General features: G+C 36.4%; 1 long non-coding RNA gene across 1 annotated transcript in view; it reads left to right on the top strand.

Moving 5' to 3' along the window:
• LOC106634208 (uncharacterized) overlaps nucleotides 1-14,241 on the top strand; it is a 59,470-nt gene that overhangs the window by 19,512 nt on the left and 25,717 nt on the right. The window lies entirely within an intron of this gene.

The following is a 14,241-nucleotide window of genomic DNA, read 5'->3' as shown; positions in this document are numbered from 1 at the left end:
TCAAAGATTTTTCTACGGCCAATTTTAGTCTACTAATAAGCCCATCAAATACATTCTTCAATTCTGTTATAGTATGATTGATCGCTGATATTTCTTTTTGGTCCTTTTTTAGAATTTCCATCTCTCTGATTACATCACCTGTCTGTCCCTGCGTACTATTTACTTTATCTATTAGATCCCTTAGCACATTATTTATTGTTGTTTAAAATCATTGGTCTGATAATTCTAACATCCTGGCCATATCTGAGTCTGGTTCTAATACTTCCTCTGTCCCTTCAAATTATGCTTTTTGCCTTTTAGGACAGCTTGTAATTTTTTTCTTGATAGCTGGACACGATGGATAGAGTTAAAGAAACTACTGTGAACAGGACTTTAGTAATATGGTGGAAAGATGTGAAAGGAGGAGAAGTGTCCTATAGTCTCATGAATAGGTGTCAGTGTTTATTGAGCTTTTACCTGGACTGTGAACTTCACAAGGGCTTTTCAGTCCCCTTCCCTTTCTCATGAGGCACGATGGCTGGACTGGGCTGGAGTTGGGTTTCTCTTTCCCTATCTGGAAGCCAGAGGGGACTGGGATTGGGTATTTCTCTTCTACCAGGACACGCAGACTCTGAGAAAACCACATTAAGTTAGGTTCTGGTTAAATAGCTTCTCCTGAGGGCAACCTTGTTAAGTAGAACAGAATGCTCTGGTGTATTTCAAGGTGAGATCTTTTCCCCTCCCTGTGCTGGAAGAATGAGATTTTTCTTCACTGTTCACTGAGAGAACCTGTTAGGACTCCAGGAGGCGAAACTCACAAAATTATGGGGACCCCAAAATGATTGGGTTCCCCTAGAGATTTTATCTATCAGACTTGTCCATACTGAGCCTTTAGCAATCCATAAATTACAGTTCAGGTTTTCCTACTGGTTTCCAGGGAGATTTTTGCTCTGGTAAGCTGTGCTTCTCTATAGTCACTTGTCCATCTCTCCAATTTTAGGATTAGCGATTTGCTCTGGGACCTCACTTTGCTTACAGACCTGACAAGAGTTGCTGATTTTTTCAGGCTGTTTAACTTTTTACTTGTTAGAATGGAGCGGCAACCTCTAAGATCCTCACCTGCTGTTGAATCAAAAACTAGACACCTCTGATGAGAGGTTTTTTTTTTTAAGTGAATTTTATTAAGTGATGTTTTAGGAGTAAGGAATTAGAAATATGTGTACAATTTAGTAACATTTGATACTCTCAAGCACCTTCAAATTTCTAATTACTTGAGAAGGGCAAGATCATATCACAAACCATACCTCCTTCGTTCTTCTTTCTAACTCCCCTTTTCATATTCTTCCAAAAGACCACACTACCCCCTCCCCTGGATGACCTACTCCATGGCAATCAGGGACAAAGAAAATACAGTGTAGGTTTCTCCTCTTACTAGTGCCATTGCTATCAAAGAATAGCACCAAAAATTCTGGGAAGTCTGTTTCCTTCACTTTGTTACTCCTTGGCATTTTATGTTTAAAGGCAAGACTTGCCAGGAGCCGTGGCTCACACCTGTAATCCCAGAACTTTGGGAGGCTGAGGCAGGCAGATCACTTGAGGTCAAAAGTTCAAAACCAGCCTGACCAACATGGTGAAACCTCGTCTCTACCAAAAAAAAAAAAAAAAAAAAAATTATCTGGGCCTGTAGTCCCATCTACTCTTTTATTTATTTTATTTAAGAATAAATAAGTTTTGCTTACAAATTTTATTTTATTTATGAATAAATAAATTTTATTTATTATAAATACATAAATTTTATTTATAAATACATAAATTTTATTTATAAATTTTATGTACTTATAAATAATTTTATTTATAAATAAATTTATTTATAAATTTTATTTGTAAATTTTATTTATAAATAAATTTATTTGTAAATTTATTTATAAATTTTATTTGTAAATTTTATTTATTTATAAATGAATTTTATTTATAAGTTTTATTTATAAATTTTATTTATAAGTTTTATTTATAAGTTTTATTTATAAATTTTATTTATAAGTTTTATTTATGAAGTCTTTATTGTACTGTGGATTTGATAGAAAAAATTTAGAGGTGATACTATATTGTAGGATTCCAGAAGTTTTTTTCTTGAAGTTGTGATTTAGGAAAGGAGTTTCTAACCCCATTAGAGGAATTCAGGGTTTGTAAAATATTTTGGAGAAGTCCCTTCCTTTCCATACTCATATACCCAGAATATGTGCAGATAGTGTGTGACACTTGGGAATACTCAAATGTTAGTGTTTTTCAAACCTGTCAGGTGCTGTGGAGTTTGTGTGAACCAGTCTGACAGGACTTCATTGTCTGTTCTTTTAAACTTATAAAACCAATTCAGGAGGGATAAAGGAAGGGTAACTGGAGTTTAAACTGGAAAATCCTGTAGCACCAGTTTATTAAAAAGATGATTTCTTTCTCTGTTTGACTCTACAATTCTGCCTAAGCCACAGGCAGTCCCCTAAAATCATCCACTTTGTACGGATATTAAGTTCCAGATGGAGGTTGGTCTGAAAACAGATGCAGGTCCTCTCAGGGTCTGGGCAAAAAGACATGATGCCCCAGGTCACATTCATAGACATTTTCCCTTGGACATAGCAACTCAAAGATTTCCCCCCCAAGATCTAACCTTGGGTTCAATGCAAAGTTATACATATTTAAGGCTGGCAACCTAGGGATCACATGTACCAGATTCAGGCTTGGGGTCCAAGTCTTTACTTTGGGTTTGAACAGTTATTTGGGGTAGTAGTGGAATAAGTTTACGCATTAGTATCTTCTCCTAGGGGAATGGAGGCAGAAATATTTACCTAGCAGTAGTACAAATTAAAAGAATTTTTTGGTTGATTTTTATCTGAACATAGAAAAAATTAAACCTGTTCTCTGTGATGCAGAACTTGGGGTAAAGGGATAGCCCACCATTCCCGCTGCCATGACCGTCACCAAAGTTCTTTCTTATTCCCTTTTCTGCCTACACTATTCATTTGGTATTTACCACATTTTTTAAATTATCATTTAACTTCTCAATCATTTGTTTCTTCATCTTTATCAGGAACGTGTGAAGAACAAGATTCACTTGGTATTCTATCTTGTGGTGAGAAAACCTCATTCTCCAAATGTCAAAACCAAGTAAACAAAGGTGCTTTAGTTACTTACACACTTACTAAACATAACACATAAACTGAAGCCCAGAGTTCAAAATTTTCCCACCCTTCATGAGGGCGTATATGACAGAAGCTTAGCAAAATGTCACCACTCAGTTTCTGGAATTAAAACAACTGAGCTGTTTGCCACACCCCACAGCTTGGCATGTAATCAGGAATTCGGGAATGTCAGCCTCCACTCAAATTAAGATGATGCAAAACAATTGCATTAGATGGTGAGGAGGTCTGCCCTCCTCCTACTCAAAATGCCTGGGAAGCAGGAAATACAAGTTCAATTAAAACGGCCTTTCTGTAGCAGAAAAGTAATTGTCTCATGCCAGAGACAAGTGAATAAATATTATTGATGATTCTACAATCAAAGGAGACTTGGCTTTTGTTATTGTGACAGTCATTTGGCTGCCGCCTTGCAAATCAACACAAGTTAATAGATTGACGATGACTCAACAATTACAATGAAAAAAAACTTGCTTTTGATCCTACTAGGGGGAAAAAAGAAGCCAAGACATGTTCAGGGTGGCAGCAGTTCAGAGTTCTCTAAGAGGCAAATGCAAGTTATCTACATTAGAGGGCATTTTAGTCAATGGTGAAGATTATGCTGAGTATAAGGATAGCAACATCTAAGGATAAGGAACTTCAGTACCCACTTGTATTTTGAGCTGGCGTGGTGTCCTATTTGCAGGTAATTTCCCACCGTGATGATTCCTTTTGGAAGGCAGTATCTTATTTCCCACTGCAAAGGGCAAAGAGGTTAAGGAACAGCCTGGCGGCCAAGCAGTTACGATGATTTAGTTCTCTCAACTGGATTTTCCATACATGGTTTGGAATCTTTACTTCGTGGTGCATACAAGAATGATAGCAATTCATTCTCAACAGCAGTGCCCACATCTGGGCCAGATGAGATGCTAAGAGATGCGGCTTCAGACAAGCCTTCTATTAATATAGTGAGCTCTTGATATCCTTAAAGTATACGTATTTAAGCTATCCACAGTATGTTTCTGTTACTTATTGCAAAACAACCTCTTAATTGATACAGATAGACACAAACTAAATATCCCTGGGAAAATATGGAGAAAATGGGATTGGTTGTCTGGTCTGAATGCATCTAGTTGAAGTTCCCTAATATTTTGGTTTTGGAATTCAGTAATCCATGACAAAGAGTTGTGAAAACTGCTAATTAAGTCATCCTGTGTACTGCTAATTATGTCATCCTGTGTGTCCTTGGGAACAAAGTTTGGGAGATAGTATTGTTGCCACCGAAGTATGGTAGCAAAAATGGAAGACCTGTACGGTGGCGTGACTCTAGTAGAATTAGATGGTGTAAAGGGAGGGAATTTTAAACCCAAATATCTAAATTCAAGAACCAGAAATCAGATCTACAGGGGTTTTCACCCACCTTCCATGAAGCATCTCCTACCTTCAAAAGCAGATTTCTTTTTCTTGTCTGAGGGTTCTTTCTCCATTGCTTGAGGATTATTTTGTTGCCGCCTCACCATAGTGATTTCCTTAAAGAAACAGTCTATTACCCACACGTCTCTCTTATCCCTACTTTGTCCACACCTGTCACTAGAGTTTGGTGTCAGTATAGCAAAGGGAATAAACTACAAATTAAAAACTTGCAAGTTTGGTTGATGTCATATACATAAAAAGAATCAAAGACTTGCCAATTTAAGTTGGAAAAAATCTGGAGGGTGTGTGTAAGAACAGATTTTAGGGTGCTCATAGAAGGGCGAAACATTTTTAGATCACTAATACCAGTTGCTAAGATAAAATTCTCCTGCCATACTGTGAACACTGGTACTTATATAACTTCGTTAAAACCTTCCCAAGTGTGTTTTGAAGAAACTAATACAGTTAATCATCATCTCCAAGTGACTATATAAAGACATTTGAAAAATTATAAGTTTAATGTATTATGCAATTTTGGATATTTTATCAACTGTTCTTTTTTTGTTTCCTCTATCTCCTTCCCTTAGCTGCCTACACTTTTTTTCTTTTCCATGACAACTATTTGTGATATAGTCAGTCTGATTAGATTATGAGAAAAGATTAAGAAATTCTTAAATGTACCTTTTAGAATTTTCCATTTGATTGTCTAAAACTGAACTCTTTTCTCCTACTTACAAGAAGCTGAGAATGAAAATGTCAAAATTAGTCTTCATATACTCATCAAATACTTATCTTCTAGACTTTTCCATTACTAACTCACTTTTCTTTTGTAACAAATTATTTTTGTTTCTTCCCAACTAGTTGTTGCCCTGAGCAATGGCCGTAACACACATGCCTTTCGTAAATTGCCCTTAATCATAATTCTCTGGCAACTGTTTTATAAAAATCAGTAGTATTTTTTCCTATAGATGTAAATAATAGTTGTTTAAATAGTTTTGTGTCAATAGTTGCTTTCATGAAAGGAAAAAAAAATTGGCCTAAAATACACAAAGGGCCACAAGATGACATAACTATATTGGTTTTATTTACTCAGGGAGGAAAAGAATAAGCTTTCATGCTCTTTAAGGATTAGAATGAAAGCAAAAGTAGGGTGAAACTGTGGGAAGAAACCTCAGAGGGTCAAAAGAACATAACCTCCTGGAAAGTATTAAAACAGCTATACATAATAAATGGGTTATAAGTGGCTACTATCCATTTGGTTTTAAACAAAATGCAAAGGCAATATTAAAAATACTTCTCTACATGTATGTTAGATGCATTCAGATATTTACATGGAATGTTACAAATAACCATTGGAAACTTATTCCTTCCTTGGAAGGTGTAAGAATTAGTCAGGGTTCTCCAGGGAAACACACACACACACAGACACACACACACACACGAGAGAGAGAGAGATTGAGAGAAAGAGAGAGATTGAGAGAGAGATTGAGAGAGAGAGAGATCTATTTTAAAGAATTGACTCAGTTATTGGGACTGGCAAGCCTGAAATTCATGGGGCAGGCAGAAAAACTGGACTCAGATTTCAGATAAGAGTTGATATTGCATTCTTGAGTCTGAAGGGTGGAAACTCAGGAAGAATTTCCTTGTGACAATCTGGAGACAGAATTCTTCTACTTTGGGAAACCTCAGTCTCTACTCTCAAGGCCTTCAACTGATTGGATGAGGCCCACTCACATTATGGAGTGTAATCTGCTTTACTTAAAGCCAGCCAATTGTAGATGTTAATCACATCTAAAAAATACTGTGCAGCAATGTGTAGACTAGGGTTTTACCAACCAACTGGGCACCATAATCTAGTTAAGATGACACATAAAATTAATTACCATGGAAGGTTTGGAGGAAGAGAACATTTTGTTTATGATGTGGTTATATTTGCTTCCATTTTTTTTATTTCATGGTTATTCTCTGCTGATTTTACTAAAAATTTAAAATAATTTTGAATATCTTAGACACAGATTCCTGTTTAATGTGTTGTACTATAAGACCTGGCCGTGGCAAATTTTACCACTGGATTTACTGGAGTACATTAAGTTCATTTTTTTCCTGCAAGTCAGCATCTGGTGGCTCAGGCTTTGCTTAGTCACTTAACAAAGTGGCCCACATGTAAAAACACTGTAAAGAAGAGGGTAGACAAGTGATAATTAAAATTACAGAAATAAAAATTGGGTCCCCCAAAATGAAAGAAGGAGGACATCTTGTTCTGACATATTGGGACTCAGAGAAATGAATTAAACAGGAAGATGTACCAAAACATTTTAAGTAGAGTAGCAGATTATACACCTCCAAAAATAGCACCAAAGCCTACTTTTAGTTATATCTTGAGACTATGTATCAAAAACTGAAAACATCCATACCTCACAAAAATCAAACTCCATCAGAGCCAATGGTACAAGGCTAACTGTATTATTTCTTCAGAAACTGGATTTAGTTCTCTCAGCTATGACTTGATAATTCACATGTCACTCAGAATTATTTTTGTTCTAAATCTTGCAACCAATTTCCACACATAGCACATTAGAAAAGCCTTCTAAATGGATTTTCAAGTAAAGGAGATGTCAAAAGACAGCCAAATATATGAATGGTCCTTGGTTGGCCACCAATAAAAAAGTTTAACTTTTAATTTTATTATTTTTTAAAATAAACAAAGCTGCAATGTTTTCCTCTAAATTCCTTAGCATAATAAATAAAATTCCCTTTTGCAGCACACATGATACATCATTTTATATTTCCTTAATAGTCTCATGAATATCTTTTCTCATTGAGATTCCACCTGTGTCCAGTAGAAGGAAAACTTAGCTGAAAGGAACATGAAACAGGCTGAAAAACAAAATTTCTAAATTGCTGGTAGCCTTAGAACACCTTAACTCAATTTCAGAGATTTAGCTGCTTTGAAGCTGGGCTGCAGTCTGTGTGAGGGCAGTGCTACTTGAGGTTGATTCAGAATGTAGTCTTTAGGGCCCCAAGCTTAAAATGTGGGCCTAGATGCCACCTTTGGTGTCTTTATCCCTGAGAAGCCATCAAAAGTGCTGGCCAGGTCCTGAGCAGCTAATGGTCCCAAGGGAAAAATTACCCTCTCAGCTGGATTCACTTTTCTGCACTTTAACCTTCTTTTGAATCTTCACCTGATAATTTTTCACCATTTTTCTGAGATTTTTGTGTCATTAGGCTAATGGCTTTGATAAAATGTCCGTTTTTTCACCTTGTCTTTAGTAGGAATATTGGTTCAAAGTATGCAGCCCTACCTTACCAGAAGTAGAATTCATCCCCATTTCTCAACTCTTTATATATATTTCCTGTCTCTCTTAAATTCAGATGTGCATAATGACCACCATGTTGATGACCAAAAGTAAGTATTATATAATGTCATTTACATACCATAATGTGAATAATGTTGGTTTTAACATTATATATCTAATTTTACTGACTTCTAACTGTGGTTTTTTATTTACTGTCTTTGAGCCTCTAGCTGGGGCTTCTTTCCCATTTAAAAAGCCTCCCTACCTTAAGGTTATCTATTCTTCTCCTACTCATATTTGAAGGTCTAGCTTGAAGCCAATTCAGTCCATGATTCCTTCTTCTATCCCTCCTTTCCACTTGATCACCTCCTTTTCCAAATACCATTTTAATTATTCTTTGTATGATAGACATAGGGTTTACATTCTTTATGGGTTGGCTAGTGTGGAGGTGGACAAGATGATTCTGTTGGCCACTCTGCGTTGCAAACTCTCCTAAAACAGGTTTTAAGTTCTTAGTCCTTTCCCCTGCATTTGTTCTAGTGCTATGGACACAACAGGGACTCTAGTACTTGTTAGAGAGATCATTTTTACTATCTCACAGCATGTTAGAGAATTTCCTATCAGTCTCTCAATCCCGTACAAACTTCTGAACTCTACCTTATTTAAGTATGTGGGTAAGTTTTTTTCTCTAAATTTTTAAGAGTTATAATGTCTAATGCACATAAAAAAGTTTTAACTTTAAACCCACAATTTCATATATGGTTATGGTAATGTAGACCTCATGAATAAATAGAATGTTAAAGAGTTGGTAAAGGAATTTTTGGAAAATGCATGAAGATGGTAGATAAATGTGGTAGGCTGATTGCAAAAATCATTCCCAGTTCTTCACAATGTGACTTTAACTTTCTTCCCATCAGGAGGTGGTGTCCATCTCCTCTCCTCTGAAACTGGGCTAGCCTCAGGACATGTTTCGGCAAATCAAATGTGGCGGGAGTGACAAGATGATGGTTCCAAGCCTAGGCTTCTGAAGAGTTGCATATTTTTGAGCAATCCCTTGCACAACTTTGCTAAGCAATTAGAAAAGTTGAGGCTAATTGGGAAGAAGAGCCAATATGACAGTGAGAAGGCTGCCTGTCAGGAGAATTTGCTCTCACCTGAGTAAGGATCAGTCTTCTGTTCTATTTAGTCCTTCAACTGATTGGATGACGCCCTCCCACATTATGGAGGATAATCTGCTTTATCTCATTTCTACTGATTTAAATGTTAATCTCATCCAAAAATATCTTCATATAAACACCCAGAATAATGTTTGACCAGATATCTGGGTACCCTGTGACCCAGTCAAATTAACACATAAAATTAACTATCACATTCCTCATTCTTAAATGAAGATCGAAGGCCAAGGAAGGTATAGAGATTTACTTAAGATATAAGTAATGACACTCAGGATTAGAATCATAGCTGCACTGACAGAGGTTTAAAAACCAGATCTCCTTTTGCCATGTAAAAGCTCTTTAATTTAATTAAGTCCCAGCTATTTATCTTTTTTTATTGCATTTGCCTTTGGGTTCTTGGTCATGATATCCTTGCATAGGCCAATATCTAGAAGGGTTTTTCCAATGTTATCTTCTAGAAGTTTTATAGTTTCAGGTCTTAGATTTAAGTCCTAGATCCATCTTGAGTTGATTTTTGTATAAGGTGAGAGATGAGGATCCATCATCATTCTCCTACATGTGGCTTGCCAATTATTCCAACACCATTTATTGAATAGGGTGTCCTTTCCCACTTTATGTTTTTGTTTGCTTTGCTGAAGATCAGTTGACTGTAAGTATTTGGAAAAGTCAGCAGAGTAAATAGACAACCCACAGAGTGGGAGAACGTATTCACAATCTATACATCTAACAAAGGACTAATATCCAGAATCTACAATGAACTCAAACAAATTAGCAAGGAAAGAAACAAACAATCCCATCAAAAAGTGGGCTAAGGACATGAATAGACAATTCTCAAAAGAAGATATACAAATAACTAACAAACATATGAAAAAATGCTCAATGTCACTTATGATCAGGAAAATGCAAATCAAAACCATAATGCAATACCACCTTACTCCTGCAAGAATGGTCATAAACAAAAAATCAAAAAATAATAGATGTTGGCATGGATGTGGTGAACTGGGAACACTTCTACACTGCTGGTGGGAACATAAACTAGTACAACCACTATGGAAAACAGTGTGGAGATTTCTTAAAGAACTAAAAGTAGAACTACCATTTGATCCAGCAATCCCACTACTGGGTATCTACCCAGAGGAAAAGAAATCATTATACGAAAAAGATAAAGATACTTGCACATGCATGTTTATAGCAGCACAATTCACAATTGCAAAACGTGGAACCGACCCAAATGCCCATCAATCAATGAATGGATAAAGAAACTGTGGCACATACACACACACATACACACACACACACACACACACAGACACACTAGAATACTACTCAGCAATAAAAAGGAATGAATTAATGGCATTTGCAGTGGCCTGAATGAGATTGGAGACTATTATTCTAAGTGAAGTAACTCAGGAATGGAAAACCAAACATCACATGTTCTCACTCATAAGTGGGAGCTAAGCTATGAGGATGCAAAGGCATAAGAATGCCACAGGGGACTCAGGGGAAAGGATGGGAAAGGGGTAAGGGATAAAAGATTACAAATTGTCTGCTGTGTATACTGCTTGGGTGATGGGTGCACCAAAATCTCACAAATCACCACTAAGGAACTTAATCATATAACCAAACACCACCTGTTCCCCAATAACCTATGAAAACAAAGAAAAACAGATTTCTGAAAGAAAAAAAAGGCCTGGCGTTGTGGCTCATGCCTGTAATCCCAGCACTTTGGGAGGCCGAGGAGGGTGGATCACAAGGTCAGGAGATCGCGACCATCCTGGCTAACACGGTGAAACCCCGTCTCTACTGAAAAAAAAAAAAACAACAAAAAATTAGCTGAGCATGGTGGCAAGTGCCTGTAGTCCCAGCTACTCGGGAGACTGAGGCAGGAGAAGGGTGTGAACCCAGGAAGTGGAGCTTGCAGTGAGCGAGATTGAGCCACTGCACTCCAGCCTGGGCGACTGAGTGCGACTCTGTCTCAAAAAAAAAAAAAAAAAAAAAAGAAAAGAAAAGAAAAGAAAAAGAAAAAGAGAGAAAAAAAGATCCCTGAAGTCTGTCTGAAACACACTGCTCCACCGACTCTCATGGCTGCTTATGCCTAATCATGCCTTAGCCCAGTCTCCTACTCCAGACAGCAACCTGTCGAATTGTGGTTAGGTGTCTTATAACACTCACGTTTAACTCAATTAATGCTACTTTATTCATTCATCCAGTAACATTTGGGTGTTTACCACGTGTGAGGTGCTTGCTGACTTCTAGAGACACACATATAAGCAAGGAGACATTGTTCTTCACTCATTCCTTGCAATGCCATGTAGGGGAAAAGAAATATCTTTCCTTCTCATCTTAGGTTCATGGCCAAGACCCCGATAAAAAAAGACAGATTAACAACAAAAAAAAAGCATACAATTTAATTTTTTAAAAATTTTACTTAAAAAGTTTTGTGGGTATATAGTAGGTGTACATATTTTTGGGGTACATGAGATGTTTTGATACAGGCATGCAATGAGAAATAAGCACACGATGGAGAATCCTCTCGATTGTCTGAGTTACAAACAATCCAATTACATTCTTTAAAGTTATTTAAAAAATATAGAATTATTATTGACTATAGTCACTCTATTATGCTATCAAATAGTAGGTCTTATTTATTCTTTCTATTTTTTTTAATACTTATTAACCATCACCACCTCTCTCCAAATCCCCCGCTACTCTTCCTAGCCTCTGGTAACCACCCTTCAAATTGCTATGTCCATGAGTTCAGCCGTTTTGATTTTTAGATCCCACAAATAAGTGAGAACATGCGATGTTTTTCTTTCTGTGCCTGGCTTATTTCACTTAACATAATGATCTTCTTCGGTTCCATCATGTTGTTGCAAATGACTGGATCTCATTCTTTCTTATGGCTGAATAGTACTCCGTTGTGTATATGTTTCACATTTTCTTTATCCATTTTTCCGCTGATGGGCATGTAAGTTGCCTCCTAATCTTAGCTATTGTAAACAGTGCCACAACAAACATAGGTGTGCAGATATCTCTTTAATATAGAGGTTTCCTCTCTTGGGTATGTACCCAGCAGTGGGATTGCTGGATCATATGGTAGCTCAATTTTTAGTTTTTTGAGGAACCTCCAAACTCTTCTCTATAGTGGTTGTACCAATTTACACTTCCACCAACAGTGTACAAGGAGGTTCCCTTTTCTCCACATCCTTGCAAGCATTTGTTATTGCCTGTCTTTTGGGTATAAGCCATTTTGACAAGGGTGAGATGATATCTCATTGTTAGATTTTTTTTTTTTGCATATATCTGATGATCAGTGATGTTGAGCACTTTTCATATGCCTGTTTTCTATTTGTATGTCTTATTTTGGGTAATGTCTATTCAGACCTTTTGCCCATCTTTTGATTGGAATATTAGGTTTTTTTTCCCTATAGAGTTGTTTGAGCTCCTTATGTATTCTGATTATTAATCCCTTGTCAGGTGAGTAGCTAGTTGTAGTTTGCAAATATTTTCTCCCATTCTGTGGGTTGTCTATTCACTTTGTTAATTGTATCTTTTGCTATGTAGGAGCTTTTTAACTTGATGTGATCCTACTCATCCGTTTTTGCTTTGGTTGTCCCTCTTTGTGGGGTATTGCTCAAGAAATCTTTGCTTAGATCAATGTCCTGGATAATTTCCCCAATGTTTTCTTGTAGTAGTTTTATATTTTGAGGTGTTAGACTTAAGTCTTTAATCCATTTTGATTTGATTTTTGTATATGGTTGGAGATAGGGACCTAGTTTCATTCTTCTGCATCTGTACATCAAGTTTTCCCAGCACCATTTATTGAAGAGACTGTCTTTTCCCCAGTGTATGTTCTTGGCACCTTTGTCAAAAATGTATTCACTATAAGCATGTCTTGTTTCTGGGTTCTCTATTCTCATTGGTCTACGACTCTGTCTTTATGTCAGTATCGTGCCATTTTGGTTGCTATAGCTCTGTAGTATAGTTTGAAGTCAGGTAATGTGATTCCTCGAGTTTTGTTCTTTTTACTCAGGATTCCTTTGGCTATTCTGGATGTTTTCTTGTTCCATATAATTGTTAGGAATTTTTTTTTCCTTTTCTGTGATGAATGTCATTGGTATTTTGACAGAAATTGCATTGAATCTGTAGATTGCTTTGGGTAGTAGGGACATTTTAACAATATTGATTCTTCCAATCCATGAACATGGAATATTTTTCCATTTTTTGGTGTCCTCTTCAATTTCCTTCATCAGTGTTTTATAGTTTTCATTATACAGATCTTTCACTTATTTGGTTAAGTTAATTCCTGGGTATCTAATTTTATGTATTGCTATTGTAAGTGGGACTATTTTTTATTTCTTTCTCACATTGTTCACTGTTGGAATATAGAAATGCTAATGATTTTCGTATGTTGATTTTATATCCTGCAACTTTACTGAATTTATCAGTAAATTTAACAGTTCTTATAGCTTTCTTGTGAAATCTTTAGGTATTTCCAAATACAAGATCATATCATCTGCAAACAAGGATAATCTGATTTCTTCCTTTCTAATTTGGAGCCCTTTACATCTTTCTCTTGTCTGAATGCTCTGGCTAGGACTTCCAGTATTATGAAGAATAACAGTAGTGACAGTGGGCATCCATGCCATGTTCCAGATCTTAGAGAAAAGGCTTTCAGTTTTTCCCCATTCAGTATGATACTAGCTGTGGGTCTGTCATATATGGCTTTTATTATGTTGAGGTATGTTCCTTCTATACCCAGTTTTTTGAGGGTTTTTATCATGAAGGGATATTGAATTTTATCGAATGCTTTTTCTACATCAATTGAAATGATCATATGGTTTTATTCTTCATTCTGTTGATATGATGTGGCATGCTGATTGATTTTGTGTGTGTTGAACCATCCTTAGATCCCAGGGATAAATCCCACTTGGTCATGATAAATAATCATTCTAATGTATTGTTGAATTCAGTTTGCTGGAATTTTGTTGAGGATTTTTGCATCAATTTACAACAGAGATATTGACCTGTAGTTTTCTCTTTTTTGTTGTTGTTTCTTTGTCTGGTTTTGATATCAGGGTAATACCGGCCTCATAGAGTGAGTTTGGAAATATTCCCTCTTCAACTATTTTTAGGAATAGTTTGAGTAGGATTTAAATTCATTTAATATAAATTTTATGTAAGAGAGGAGGCTTCAGAAATCTGAAGATC

This window comes from Pan paniscus, chromosome 22 (assembly GCF_029289425.2).
Source record: "Pan paniscus chromosome 22, NHGRI_mPanPan1-v2.0_pri, whole genome shotgun sequence".
NCBI lineage: Eukaryota > Metazoa > Chordata > Mammalia > Primates > Hominidae > Pan > Pan paniscus.
Note: the sequence above shows the minus strand (reverse complement) of the source record. Positions and strands in the feature narration are given on the sequence as shown.